Raw genomic sequence first — 15,050 nt, 5'->3', positions numbered from 1 at the left:
TCGGCAGGACAGTTCCTTGGTTTCATGGTGCATCAAAGGGGGATTGAAATTAGTCGGAGATCCATTGATGCTATCAACAAAATAGTTGCTCCTACCAACAAGACTGAGCTCCAATCCTTGATCAGCAAGGTAAATTTTATCAGGAGGTTTATATCTAATTTGTCTGGCAAAATTCGTGCTTTCAGTCCTTTACTTAAGTTGAAAGCCGATCAAGAATTCATTTGGGGGAAAGAACAACAGTTGGCCTTAGATGAAATCAAGAATTATTTGGTAAATCCTCCAGTTCTGATTCCACCTCAGCAAGGAAAGCCCTTCAGATTGTATTTGTCTACCGATGGGATGGTCATCGGTTCGGCTTTAATTCAAGGAACGTGTGATTTACTATTTAAGCAGAAGGTTGATTGATGCTGAGACCAGGTATTCGGCTATTGAGAAACTGTGCTTATGCTTGTACTTCTCTTGTATTAAGTTAAGGCATTATTTGCTATCGGCCGAATGCACTGTTATTTGCAAAGATGATGTGGTCCGACACATGCTATCTATGCTGATCATAAGTGGCAGGATCGGTAAGTGGATTTTGGCACTGTTAGAATTCGACCTGCGTTACGAATCGACTAAAGCGGTTAAAGGACAGATTATGGCCGATTTTGTGACCCAACATTGTGGTACAGTGGACACTTTGGAGATTGTACCTTGGACGCTCTTCTTTGATGGATCCACGTGTGACCGGGGGGCAGGAATGGGCATAGTGTTAATTTCCCCTCGGGGGAGGAAGTATGAGTTTTCCTTGCCGATTGTTGCCACGTCAACAAATAATCAAGCTGAGTATCAAGCTTTGATAAAAGGGTTCGAATTACTAAGGGAAGTTCATGCTGATGCTGTTGAAATCTTCAGGGATTCTATGCTGGTTATAAATCAATTGGCGGGAAGCTATGAATGCCGAAGCGAGGTCCTGATAACTTATCATGAAAGGAGTATGCAACTGTTAAAGGAATTCAAGGATTTCTGATTTGAGCATGTTCCTCGGTTGCATAATGAAGAGGCCAATCGGTTGGCTCAGCATGCCTCGGGATATCAGCCCATGGCAAACGCAGTATCGGCAGTCAGTGCCGATGATTGGAGAAAAGAGATCATTGATTATCTAAAGGATCCATCCAAGAAAGTTGAGAGCCGTGTTCGGTTTCAAGCTACCAAGTATGTGCTCCTTGAAGATGAGTTATATTATCGAACTATTGATGGGATTCTTCTCAAGTGTTTAGGCGATGATGAGGCTAGAAGTTTGATGGGAGAGATCCATGAGGGAGTGTGTGGAGCACATCAGTCGGCATTTAAGATGAAGTGGATGATCAGAAGAAATGGGTATTACTGGCTGACTATACTTGAGGATTGCTTTAAGTATTTTAAGGGGTGTCAAGGATGTCAGAAATTTGGCAATGTTCAAAGAGCGCCCGCATCGGCCATGAATCCTATCATCAAGCCTTGGCTGTTCCGAGGATGGGCTATTGATTTGATTTGCCAGATTTATCAGCCATCCAGCAAATGATATAAGTTTATTTTGGTTGCCACCGACTATTTCACCAAATGGGTTGAAGCTATTCCTTTAAAAAAGTTACATCGGCCAATATGATTGATTTTGTGAAAGAGCATATTATTTACCGATTTGGAATTCCTCAAACAATTACTACCGATCAGGGTACTATGTTCACATCTGGGGAGTTTGATGAATTTGCAATCTCTATGGGAATTAAAGTATTAAACTCTTCTCCTTATTATGCTCAAGCTAATGGGCAGGCTGAGGCATCTAATAAAGGGATTATCAAGCTCATTAAGCGGAAGGTTGAAGAAAATCCTAGGAGGTGGCACACGTTATTAAACGAAGCTTTATGGTCATATCGGATAGCTTGTCATGGATCGACCAAGGTTTCACCTTATCAGTTGGTATATGGGCATGATGCAGTGTTACCTTGGGAAATTAAGACTGGGTCTAGGCTACTATCTTTTCAAGATCAATTGGCTGCCGATGATTATGCTAGTTTGATGACAGACGAGTTGGATGATCTAGCAGAGCATCGGCTAAGGGCTTTGATGAGTATAGAAGAGAATAAGAAGAGAGTTGCCAGATGGTATGATAAGAAAGTAAAAGCTAAGGAGTTTACCGATGGAGATTTAGTATGGAAGCTAATCTTACCGATCGGGACTAAAAGTTCAAAATTTGGGAAGTGGTCTCCCAATTGGGAGGGTCCCTATCGGATAAGTCAATCGGCTCCTGGTAACGCCTATATCTTAGAAACTCTCGAAGGAGTTGTATTTCCCAGAGCATTAAATGGCAAATATCTAAAGAAGTATTACCCAAGCATATGGGTCGATGCATAAAAGTTTAAGTGCCGATAACATTCCTATCGGCTGGATCAAAATGTATTTGGGGCTGGACTTAATGTTTTAAAAGGTGCCGATAACAGTCCTATCGGCTAGACCAAGATACACAGGCAAGCTTTTTATCCAGGTTCGGCCGCCGAGTTGGCGTAATACCTACGTCCTGCGTCTGATTGTATTGATTTGTATTGAGAGAATAATGTGTCCTAGGGGTGTCCCTTGCCCCTCCTTATATAGTCCGGAGGGCAGGGTTACAGATCTGGAAACTAATCCTAGTCGGTTACAATTGCCATAGATAGTTCGATATCAATTCCTATTCTAACCGACTAGAATCCTGCTTGATCTCCACGTCTTGTTTCCTTGCGCGAAACTCCAAGGTGTCGGATCGAACCTTGAGCTTGTCTCGTAATGGGCCAAGCCTCCTGACCCAAGTCTAGCCGTAAGGGTATAGGGGTTTATACCCCCACAGCTAGTCCCCGAGCACCACGTATTGTGAAGTAACACGCCATCTTGAGCTTCTTCGACCAATGAAACTTTGACATCTTCAATCCGCATGAATATTGCCCAGACAATTGCGATGGTATTTTGACCAAATCTAAACATATTTGATCATAGAAGAAGCCAATTGTTCTAAGAATGCATGGTGCTCATGAGAAAAAATATTTCTTTTCCGGTGAAGTGTGCCCACTTTACTTTTCTGAAAAGTACGGATCCTCATAAAAGCAAGCATATTCACCGCAAGGTGAAGTGTGCCCACTTAGTCCCCGAGCCTGGTAGTAGGTGATGTAGGCACGTGGTGCCAGGGTCAAAAGAAAATTCCCCAAAGTAGTTTTGAAACTGAGATGCATCGCCAGATGCATCGTACCGATGTAGTCCCCGAGCTTGCTGGAAGGCGAAGTATGAGCCTTGTAGCAAGGTCTAAAAAATTAAAATTATCCAGTCCCCGAGCATCTCATGCTCATTTACCATCGAATAGACTTATCAATTTGACGAGCTGGTCAACCAGTCCCCGGGTGTACAATGCTCGGAGATCGATACAGCCCGCTGATTCCCGAACTGATAGACTAGGCAACCAGTCCCCGAGCATCAAGCGCTCGGTGATCGGTGCAGTCCCAACAAATTTGATGATCAGTCCCCAAGCATCAAGTGCTCGATGGTCGGTGTATTCCTTGAAGTTCCGAGTTGATAGACTGGGCGACCAGTCCCCGAGCATCGAGTGCTCGGTGGTCGGTGCAGCCCTTAAATTTCCGATTTGATAGACTGGGCGACCAGTCCCCGAGCATTGAGTGCTCGGTGGTCGGTGCAGTCCTTGAATTTCTGATTTTATAGACTGGACGACCAGTCCCCGAGCATCAAGTGCTCGGTGGTTGGTGCAGTCCTTGGATTGTTGACTCTCTACCATTTTTTGTCTGCTTGTTTTGAAAAATTTTACCACATAAAAGTTGACGTGACGAGACCTCCTGACGGGATGACAGATGGCTGCATGAAAAGTTGCGCCTGGCAACTGTGCAGCCGCCCTTTGCGCAGTTTGAGAAAAGGAAACCATCAATTTGTATGAAAACTCCGCCGCATTAATTGTCGATAATCATTGAAAACCGAAGTGCCGCATCTGCCGTATGGCCCGCCCACTTCCCAAGAATGCGGGAAGTGGGAGGGGTGGAGTTGCAGTTTATAAAATCCTGACATTAACCCCGCATTGCTTACCCTGCCATTGCCTTCAAGCTTTCCGCTCTCGCCTTCTTCAACCACCTGCACACTCCTAGCTCGAAACCACTCCCGCATCTCCAATGGCGAAGAGCGACTCCAAGAAGAGGGCCGAGCTGATGGCCAAGGAATGGAAGAAATCCCGCAGCACCGCAAAGTCCCTCAGTGACCTCGTCGATATGGGGCTACTGCACAGCCCAGAGCTTTGCGGCTGGAGGGCGCCCGAGGGGGAGAGCTAGCCCGACCCCCGCGCCGGTGAGATCGTAGTGTTCGAGGATTTTATTAAGAGGGGTTTTGGGGTTCCTGTTCATCCTTTTCTTCAGGGTCTTCTTTTGTATTATGAGATCGGGATTTGCAATCTGCACCCGAACTCAATCCTTCTCATCTCCACTTTTATCCATCTGTGCGAGGCCTATGTTGGCATAGAGCCGCACTTCGATCTCTTTCATTATCTTTTTTGTTTAAGAAAGAAGGGAGCGGTTGGAGGCTCCAAGATTGCTGCTGGAGTATACCTCAATCTTCGCGACGGGATGAAGAACCGTTATCTACACTGTCCGTGGAACACTTCCCTAACCGAATGGTACAGGAAGTGGTTCTACGTCAGGGAAGAACCGGGCAGCTCCACGTTCTGCGACGTGGGGTACATCCCCGAGAAGAGGGTAAGCTGGACCGACCGCCCAGAGTTCGACGGCCAAGTGGCGGACCTGATGAAGCTGATCGACTGGTCGCGTTTGGACGGGCTAGGCGTGGTCGGCAACTTTGTGTGTCGTCGGGTGATGCCCTGCCAGAAGAGGGTACACTTGGCGTACGAGTACGCCGAGAGCCTGGACCCGACCAGGATGCGGCCTGAGGTCTTGGAGAAGGCAGAGGTGCAGCAGCTGTTGAACGAGCTGTTCAACTTTGCGGACGGGGGCTTCGTCCGTGGTAGTGATCGGGTGCAAGCCTTCAAGTTGGGGCGACCAGCACCTAAGGTATCTGCATAAATTGATGGTTTCCCAAGGACAAGCTTAGCGTCCTAAAATAAGCACTGATCAGACCATAACATAAACTTTTAATTATTTGCAACATTACCTTGTGTGTTGAGCATATCAGGATAATTGTAAAAATATTCCTTCGGATATTCTTGTCACTAACCTTTCCAGGATTGGAGCAAGAAGATCGGATGAATGACAAGCACAAGGTATGTACAACCAATCATCATACAACATTGAATTAAATTCATCCAAACTTGAATTTTGCAAAATTCAAGCTTGGGGGAGTACTTTACATAAAAACATCCTTTGCCATGTTGCTATGTTGGTTGTCCCTACCTTTGAGACATGCTCAATTTGTTAAATACTAATCACACTACTTCATCTCCACTTGAGTAGATCTCTATAAATGCCCTCATGCTACCTCTATTTGCTTTAGTATATGTCTAGGTTTGGAGTAGTTTCATTTATCTCTTAATTAAGCTTGGTGCTTAGTTAGGAATGTTGATCTTACTTCCAAGGGATTTTAAATTAAGCATGGTGCTTAGGTTAAAATGCCCTCCTAAATCAAATTAGACATGGTGTCTAGGTTGATTTTTGAGCCGATAGTATGCTATAGTTGATATTGGATATTTTGTTGGACTAACCCCTGTAGGAAAACTTTCAATATCGACCTGGGAAGTCCTGAGATAAACTCACATTGGAGACAAAGAGAGAGACACATGAAGTTTAACAATTTACACAAGGAAAGCATAGCTCACAAGAGATGTTCCATAGAGGGTGCCACAAACACGTTGCACAACCGCTAAGAAAGGAAAGCTTCCACAAGGTGATACTGTACCATCACTCTTCAAGTAAGGTAACATCTTAAGGTACTTGACTATCACTTTTATAAAGCTTCTCCTTGGTTCTGGCGTTCACATGAATAAAAGAGACAAACATATATGATTTACAACTTTAGATTAACCAACCCAATCAATTCAATATGTTTAGTCCTTTCATCTTTGTGATCCCACACTCCTAATCATATGAACTAAAATGTTGCACACTCAATCTTTGGAAAATGATAGTCATGTAAAGAAAAAAACATTTACTTAGATAGATTATCTTTCCATTAGGTTGAGCGATCTGATCTGACAAATGTTTTAAATGTTACACTCATGATCTTATTATCCATTAACTTTGTCTTGCTCACTATGCTTAAGGTTAGAGAGAACAAATACACTTTTGGTTCTGTTGGTGTGTTCCACCAACAGGGCCCATGCACTTGATCTCTGCCTTGTCTTTATGAGTAGGTACACTTCGAGCAAAATATACAGGACTTTTACAACTCCTAGACTCCACCAAGTGAAGTACCTAGATCTACGAGCACAAACACACTGGAGATACTGGACACTCAGGCAATCACTGCCCTGAGATGCTTGAGGACGTAACTATTGGAGTAACCCCGTTGTGGAAGTAATTACCGACCTTCTGCCGGTCAAGAGAGGCGATCCAGGACGCCCCGTCATCCCGATCTCCATCGGCATGGCGGACTTCCGAGAAGCACTCTACAACTTTGGCTCCAGCGTCAACATTATGCCCAGGGGAATATTGAAGAACCTCTACGTCCGAGTTGGTACCTTGTACGTCCCAGCAGACTTCGTAGTGATAGAGACCAGTTCTGATGAGGGGGCACCCATCATCCTAGAGAGGCCATTCCTGAACACCTCGGGAGCTGTCATCTACGCTAGTGCTGCCAAGATCAGTTTCTACATCAAGGGGACGAAGGAGACGTTTTCCTTCAAGAACAAGACTACACAAATCTCAGAGCAATCCCGACATGAACCATGGAAGAGGACCAACAGGAGGAACGGGAACAAGCAAATGTGGACCAAGTCAGCTCAGATGGTCACTACAGTTCAAGGAGGTCAAAATCATCAACTCAAGTCGCCTTTCTTGATCAAGAAGGATGACCCTGGTGTTCCAAGCATCGAGTGCACAATCAACGAATATTTTTTTTCAGAAGACACTCTACGACATCGGATCTAACGTCAACATAATGGCCGCAGTCACTTATCAGCTCCTGCATGGAACCATGCCCCTACAACCGACATACATTCAGCTCCAAATGGCAGATCAGACATTCCGTAAGGTTATTGTCATGGGAGAAGATGAGTACAATCCACCCGTCATCCTTGGAAGACCGTTCCTCAGCACCGTTAAAGCAATCATCTACATTGGAACCAGAGAAGTCCACATGCACTTCCCCTCTGAGAAGGTACGCCGCTGTTTTACTGACCCTAACTATATAGTTGAAGACTCTAAGCGGGTCAGGACAAGAAGAAGACGACGCAACCGCAACCAGAGGAGGCAAATTTCAAGGACGGATGGGCAGACTATGAAGGAGAAGTAGTAAGGTCTGAAGACATACAGCTTGAACAGAATTTTCCTGAGGAGACCGTAGCACCGAGTCAAGTGTGGACAGAGAAGATAGTTATACATGAAGAGCAGGCTCCACCGGAACCACCGACTACGCCATCCAGCGAATCCTAGGACGATTGAGAAAACAGAGAGTCCCGTTCGGAGGACGTAAAAACACCGAACGCCTTGCCAAGAGGTAAACTTGGTAGTTATCTTTTTCCTTTCAATTATTTAAAATAGTTTGCTTAGTTAATCATATTCATATCATCTTGAAAAGAAAATAAAAATGTTAAAAATAGTAAGCCCCATGTGAGTATGGTCATGGCATAAAACCCATAAGTACATTCACTGTGGTGGCATAAAAAAATAAAATAAATATATTCCTGTCCTATAAAAATCAAAATATAAAAATAAATTTATGATCCTACCAAAGAAAGTAATATTTATTGAGGAGGCTCAACATGATAAAGGCTAGATATTTATGCTAACACTTAACTAGTTCCACAAAGCTTTGTTGTCTATTTGAGCTCCACAGAATTCAAGGATCAAAGAAGACTAGCAGACATAGGACATCCTAATCGCTGTCAGGGTGCTGCCACATTCAAATACACCTCCGCCATCTGCTAGCTACATTAGAAGGAATTACGTCAAAACCCAGCTTGGGGGAGAGCAACCCCATTTATCCAGCTAAGTGCTCTACTCATGTTTATACTTTACTTAAATAATAAAAAAGATGCACAATCATAAAAACCCAAATAAAGATTTTGTGCTTATATATATATCTTTGCTTAGTTTGCTAAATAAATAAATAAATAAAATTTGCTATGAAGCCTCATGATAAGCTCTCACATGGAAAGATGAATAGTTGCTCTGCCATGACTAGTTCTCAAAATTGAAATCTCTCTCAAGTTTAGGCATCACTGTTATTAATTAAGATTTGCTCTAAACCTGAACTTGTGGGGAGAGTACTTGATCTAAAGTCTAAGTCGTTAACGGATACGATATGGGAAGGTTGAGCTGCTGTTTATCTGTTCCTAGAGATGCTAGAATTCTGGAGAATTTTATCTTTGAAAATCTTTAAAATGTTACATGATGAGTTCCTGTATGATGAGAGTTTAAATTCCTACCACAGCCATATATACATGCTTGCTAGACTTTGAGCCACACATTTACTTTTTACTGCTTATGAGCATTGAGTGTGGTCAAGCTGTGCAGACCCTTAGGAGCTTGTCATGTGGTTAAATCAAGATTCACTTGCACGTTCACTCACACATGCTACTTCTACTCCAGAAGTACCATCCACATATATATATCCATTTCCATCTCGAGAACCACCCAAAAATATTCTACTCCTAATCCGGGAGAGAATAGCCAAAAATATTCCTGTTTTTCCCCTGTGAAATAAATGCTCAAGTTATCTTGTTACTACCACTTGCTATATTATCTCATGAGATGAGTGCTCTAAAAAAAAGAAAAAAAAATATATATACGAGGAAATAAAAAGGGGCAAGTGCCCGGAACCTCGAAGAAAAGAAAAAGTGAGACGAGAGGTAAAAATGGACAAGTGTCCGATAGTAGAATTAGGGGTACAAGATACCCACCTGAGAGAAAAGAAAAAGAAAATATAGAGCATCTCATTCTCCTCAAAAAGTTTCAAAGTGCAAGAAAGGTATGTATGTATCCCCTCAAAAGAGCATAAGTAGAATTAGACTTTCACCATTATCACCATCATCACCATACACCATTCATTCGCCACACATGCACATCTTGATTTGACTTATTGACTTGTTCTTTTGGATCCATGGTTTGACTATGCAATAAATGTCTTGTAAGTATGTATTAGCTGTCTCCCACCTATGAGCTCCAGATATCAAAACCTTATTAGAGTAGGGTGAGAGAGAAGGCAATGTCACTATGCCTCATACCAGAAATACCACAAAAGAGAGACTAGAGAGAGTCATACAAGGAATCTCTGAGTTTTATTTGAAAATCTGCAAAAACTCCAGAGCTATAGTTAATCGAAGAACAAGAGACATGGCGCTTGATTAGACCGTTCTATCATTTAACTGCTCAAGACACAAGTGACGGTTGCAAGCCCCATGGTGAAAGGTAAATGAGTAAGTTTTAAGTCTTAACAGTTTACTCTAACCAGAGATGAGATCTTGTTTAAACGCATGTGTATCTTTAAGTTATGAAACCACTGCAGAAACTCTTGAGTTCATCTTTGCTCAGGGACGAGCAAAGGTTAAGCTTGGGGGAGCTTGTTGACGATCCTTAATGCTCACATTTAACCATCAACTAATCATAGAAAAGGATCCAAATGCAACCAACACCTAGACTTAGGGTTTTATCTGACAGAATTCCACAGGTTTTGGTGTTTGTCTATTTCTGCAGGGGGTTATCAGGAATTATGGAAGAAAGGCCCACACGTCGGGTTTACGTAGAGATATTAACATGCCGCGCAATTTTCTATCATCCAGAAGACTCCAGAAGCCACGGGAACGAACGGGAAGGAAATCGGGCTCGGAGGCAGGGCGCCCGCCCTACTCTCCTAGGCGCCCGCCCAGCTACAGTGTCCAATCAGGACTCTCTTTCGGGACAACGCTCCACCAACCTAAAGGATCAAGGAAAACCGTGCGATTAATGTTGGTTTGATCCGACGGCCCAGATTCACTTGAAGGGACTATAAAACCAGACCCCCTGGCCCCTGGAGATCATACCTCTTCTACAGAATCAAAGTTAGGGTTTCAATTCTTCATCCAAGTAGGGAGGATCCCTCTAGTTCTTCTAGTTCTACCTCTAGTTCATCTAGATCTAGTTCTAGTTCATCTCGTTCTAGTTCTAGTTCCTCTAGTTCTAGTTCTAGTTAGTTCTAGTTGTAATCTAGAAAATAGGGAGAGAGAAGAGGAGAGCGGAGGAGGAGCCGGATCTGTCGGATCTTCCTCAACATTATACTTTTGCAGCATCTGGTTCGTTCTTCATCGTTCTCCAGGTTCTTCAACTCATAATTCCTGAGTTCTTTAATTACTTTTATTTACATTCAAGTTATTTATTGGATTCCCGCTTGCATCAAGTGCTCTAGTCTTTATAACGCTAGAGTAGTAATTAATAGATTAGACGTGGTGTTTAGTCTTGCAATTACCTGGAATTGCACCCAATCCTGCGGATTGTTGTGGTAGCCTTAGGGTAGTGACAGCCCTAACGGTCGACGTATTCCACCTCGTTCGGATCGGTGTTTGTAGGACCGTAGTCAGACCTTCCTAGCCCCCTTCTCATCTCTTTCTGTGGTTAGTGCTCTGATGTCCCAAAATAGATAATCTTGAAGTAATTCTTGATTCTTAGATCAACTAGAGAACTCTCAGGAAACTTCCTCTCTTCCCACCAAAAATAATCATATAGTTATCCTTGGGCGATCTTGGATCTTAATTAGTACACTCACGTTCTCTGTGGAAAATCGATACTCTGGAATACTCCCGGGTGAAGGCTACATCGGTATCCGTGCGCTTGCGGATTTTTTCTGTTTGCGTTTAAAATACCCAACAGCGGCTGACGACGTTGCCGAGTAGTAGACCGGAAGGGACGCCAAAGATGCACTTTTTGGGGTTAAGCTTCCACCTGTACCTGTTTAGCGCCTTAAAGGTTCGGTCTAAGTTGTCAATTAGGGTGCTTGCATCCCTTGTTTTGACGACGACGTCGTCTACATAGGCCTCGACGAGGTCATCACGAATCTCATCATGGAGGCATTGCTGGATGGCCCTTTGATAGGTGGCTCCGGCGTTTTTGAGTCCGAACGACATGGTGATAACCAGAGTAGCAGTCTATAAAAGAGAGGAGTTCGCATCCGGCCGTTGAGTCGACCACCTCGTCGATGCGAGGGAGACCAAAAGGATCTTTAGGACAGTGTTTATTGAGATCAGTGTAATCAACGCACATTCTCCATTCATTATTCTTTTTGCGTACAAGGACCGGATTGGTGGGCCAAACGGGTTGATACACTTCTTTTATGAATCCGGCTGCTAGAAGCCGTGTTATTTCTGTCCTAATAGCCTCTTTTTTGTCAGGAGCGAACCGTCACAACTTTTGCTTGATTGGTATTGCGGTCTTCGAGACATTTAAGGAGTGCTCGATCAGGTTTCGTGGGACGCCGGGCATGTCTGCGAGTTTCCATGCGAAAACGCTCATGTTGTCCCTTAGAAACCTGACGTGCGCGTCTTCCTATTTGGGGTCCAGATTGGCCCCAATGAGGGCCGTCCTCTCGGGGCTGCCGTCGACCAGTTGTACTTCTTTATACTCCTTGGATTTTGAATTCTTCCTGGCGGTCTCCTGCTCGGGTAGTCGGAGCTGGTCGGGAGGTAGCTGAGTGGCTTGGGTTGCTGTTTCTGCCATCCGGATTGAGAGATCAATTGCTTCAGTGATCTTGAAGCTCTCTTCCTCGCAAGTATATGCAGTGTAGACATTGCCTCTGACGGTCAGGATGCCCTTCTCAGAAGGCATTTTGAGGACCAGGTATGAGTAATGCGGGACCGCCATAAATTTTGTCAGCGATGGTCGGCCCAGTATAGCGTGGTAGGTCCCTTTGAAGTCGGTGACCACAAAGTTGACGAACTCTGTCCGAAAGTGGTCGGGCATGCCGAATTGGACAGATAATGTTATCTGTCCGAGGTGCACTGAACTCTGACCTGGCAAGACTCGCCAAAATTGAGCGTCGTAAGGTTTTAATTGTGCCGGAGATATCTTGAGAGCGGGCAAGCTGTTGCGGAAGAGGATGTCAATGGAGCTTCCTCCGTCCACGAGCACGCGCTCGAATCTGATGCTGTTAATGCAAGGGTCCAAGATTAGAGGGAAACGACCCGATTCCGAGATAGCGGCCCACTGATCCTTCCTGCTGAAGGAGATTTCCCTGTGCGACCAGGGAGGAAATTTTGGATCGGCGATCAGACCATCTGTGCTGTCTATGTTGAGGCAGGCTCTCTTTAGGAGCTTTCTTTCTCGTTTAGACTCGATTGAGACCTTGCCTCCGAAGATGGAATGGACCACGTCAGTAGGACTGACATACTGATGTCGTGGGTCCCTATCCTGGTCTTCGTCCTCGTCTTCGTGATCGCGCCCATCTTGTTTCCCGTTTTTCTTGGAGGGATCGTCTTGAGCAGCCCGCCGTGTATAGATGCTTTTGAGGACGCGACATTCTTCCATGGTGTGGTTGGATTTGGGATGTAGTTGGCACAGTCCCTTCAACGTCTTGTTGTAGTCCTCTTGGTAATCCCGCCATCCGTTGGGGCGCTTGACCGTATTCACCTCGTGGTCGTGATCGCGAGGGCGCTTGCCTCTGAAATCGTCGCGGTTGTCACGGCGCCTGTCCCAGCCCTCTCTATGGTCCCGGTGATCGGGGCAGCGATGGTTTCTGTTGTCGAAGCGGCCGCGACTATCGTCATGCCGAGAAGGCTGGTCGGGACCTCTGGTGTCATCTCGGATGAGTTTTTCTGCGTCATCTGCGTCGGCATAATTTTTGGCCGTGGCGAGGAGCTCTGTCATCATTGTTGGCCTTTTGCACAGTAGCTTGTTCCTCAGTACTTCGTGGAAGCGTAGCCCCTTGATGAAAGCAGATATAGCCTCGTCGTGGGAAATCTTTGGGATCTTTAGGCGCATATCCAAAAATCGTCGGATGTAGTCGCGTAGAGGCTCATTTTTCCTATCTCGTATCCTTTCGAGGTCGTACTTGTTCCCAGGCTGCTCGCAGGTGGCGATGAAGTTGTCGATGAAGGCTTGGCGTAGTTCTTCCCAGGAGTCGCAGGAGTCCTCGGGCAGGCCTAGAAGCCATTGGTGACCGGCCTGGTCGAGGACTACCGGAAAGTAGTTGGCCATGACATGCTCATCTCCAGCTGCTGACCGGACTGCGATCTCGTCAAGAGTGATCCAGTTCTCTGGGTTTTCCTTGCCATCGTATTTTTTGATTTTCTCGAGTTTGAAATTGCGTGGTCACACGACCTGGCAGAGGTGTGAAGAGAATTGCTTCAGGCCCGGGGGGCCGTGCGTTGCGTCGTACTCAATACGACGCAAGTTTTCATGAACTGCCCTTTTAGTGGCGCGCCTGTTGATGCGGTCCCGGGCGTCTTTGGGAGGGATGTTGTATCGAAGATCCCTGTACTGGTTTACTTCTTGACCATGCCTGCGATTCTGCTCGCGGTGACCGCCAGCGTCCCGACCGCCATCGTCACGTCGTGAATCTTTCCGATGATCGTCTGGGGAACGGCTGCGGTGGTGCCTGCTGGGCTGCGGTGAGGTCCGGCTGCGGTGAGTCTGGTCGGAGGTGGCCTCTGTATAAGAGACGCCTTGGGCTCTTTTGAGTAGAGTGGCTGTTTGCCCCATCGCGGCAATCAGGTGTGCTCGAATGCTGGTTCGGACGCCCTGGCACTCGGGAGTATCAGGGAGCCGATCTAAATTGGCCATGGCGACGGCCACATTGGCGCTCGGCGTTTTATAAACTTGCTAATCTCCGACCATGTCAAAAGCGTCGCTGAGATTATGCGGCGGGATTTGATGTTTCCCATCCGCGCGTCATCGGGCGCGATCGGCATTGCGCTGCTCGCGGTGCTGCCTCTGCTCGTCTATTTCTCCGTCAACGACCGGCTCGTCGGCGCTGACGTTGAAAATGATGTCTCCTCACCGGGGTGAGAAGACAGGGAAACGAGGGAAGCCCGGAGGATGTGACGGGAAATCCAAGTCGTAGTCCTCATCCTCGGAATTTATGACTTCAGTGGGGACAGAACCAGTGCTCGAATTTGTGCTGGAAGTCTGGCCGTCCCGTAGTTCTTGGATCGTCACCATGTTGACGTAATGACGAGCTGGTCGACCGCTCCCCTTTGGCAACCAACCAGCTTTGTTAAAGAGGGATCGGACGTGTCTCGAGTAGGGAGAGGCCGAGTTGTTCAGACCGCGAGGATAATCTTCCTCCGGGTTGGCCTCGATCTTGACAGATCGTCCTGAGGGAGTCGAGGTTATCGTCAGAGACGTCCCCAGCCATTCGTGTGTAACGACACGAGTTGGCCGGTGGGAGTTGAAATAATCCGCTAGAGCGGGTTGGTTAGGCTGGCGCGAGATCCCATCTATCAATTGAAAAGCTTCGAGTAGCTTGGAATCAGCGCGATCAAGTGCTTGGAGAAGGTCCGAGCAGTCGATCTTCTTCCCCTTGTAGAGCGGGAGCGGTGGTCGGGCGCTTGATGCCGTCATCCGAGTGGTCGGAGCCGACGTCATCCCAGATTGGATCTGGGTTCCTTCCGAAACCGTGGTTGTGAGACCACCGCCGCGCGTCGTCCACATGATCTGGCCGACGGTGAACGTGAGTCCTTCAGGCACGGCCGCGGAAGCTGGAATTGTGACCATCTTGTTCATCGGAGAAGTTGTACGCACACCCCCTACCTGGCGCGCCACTGTCGACGAAAGCTGGTCGGCAGTCTACCTTGGGGTATACCCACGGTAGTAGTTTATCGGTAGACGGTGCGCAAACTACGAGCTCGATGGTGACGCAAGACACAGGCAAGCTTTTTATCCAGGTTCGGCCGCCGAGTTGGCATAATACCTACGTCCTGCGTCTGATTGTAT

The sequence above is a fragment of the Sorghum bicolor genome, chromosome 2 (assembly GCF_000003195.3).
Source record: "Sorghum bicolor cultivar BTx623 chromosome 2, Sorghum_bicolor_NCBIv3, whole genome shotgun sequence".
In the NCBI taxonomy this organism is placed as follows: Eukaryota; Viridiplantae; Streptophyta; class Magnoliopsida; order Poales; family Poaceae; genus Sorghum; species Sorghum bicolor.
The sequence above is the reverse complement of the archived record's forward strand: the minus strand, read 5'-3'. Positions refer to the sequence as shown.